The following is an 838-nucleotide window of genomic DNA, read 5'->3' as shown; positions in this document are numbered from 1 at the left end:
CAATTCCCTAAACCCCAAACCACCATTGCTCTTCGGTTTTGAAAGGTTGCTCCAAGAAACCCAACACATCTTACGCACTTCCGGTGATAGATCCCACCAAAATCTCGTGAGAATCGATTGGAGTTGTTTAATCAATGAAAGAGGCAACTTAAAGCACAACATAAATGTAGAATGTTGTTTAAATTTTTAAAACTAAAGTGAAGAGTATAAATATCTGTATATAGAGCATTTACAGAAAACTCAATATTTTTGAAAGGGCTAACCCACGGATTTTGAAAAAAATTCAAAAATATGAAAATCTTGTTTTAGTGTATAGTTTCATCGAGCACTAACATAAGATGATGATCAAAGAGGTTAGAACCTCTGTTGTCTCCATTTCTCTAAATAATGAAGATTTTATAATACTAATTCCACTAATCTAGGCAATATTTGAAATTTTAGTATTCTAAATATTAAAAAATTAGAATGATTCCTATAAACCATGAAAGATTTCTTAGAATACATTAATTCAAATGTAGAATGTGGTTTGAATTTTTTAAACCAAAGTGAAGAGTATAAACTTCAGTATATAGAGCATTTACCGAAAACTCATTATTTTAGAAGGGGTTAACCCACAGATTTTGGAAAAATTTAAAAATATGAAGATCTGGTTTTAGCATATATTTTCATCGAGCACTAACCTAAGATGATGGTCAAAGAGTTTAGAACCTCTGTTGTCTTTTTTTTCTTAAGATAATGAAGATTTTATAATGGTAATAACACAAATCTAGACAGTATATGAAATTTTAGTAAACTAAATATTAAAAAATTAGAATGATTCCTATATACCATGAAAGAT

Source organism: Raphanus sativus, chromosome 5, assembly GCF_000801105.2.
Source record: "Raphanus sativus cultivar WK10039 chromosome 5, ASM80110v3, whole genome shotgun sequence".
In the NCBI taxonomy this organism is placed as follows: domain Eukaryota; kingdom Viridiplantae; phylum Streptophyta; class Magnoliopsida; order Brassicales; family Brassicaceae; genus Raphanus; species Raphanus sativus.
This window is presented reverse-complemented; position numbering follows the sequence as displayed.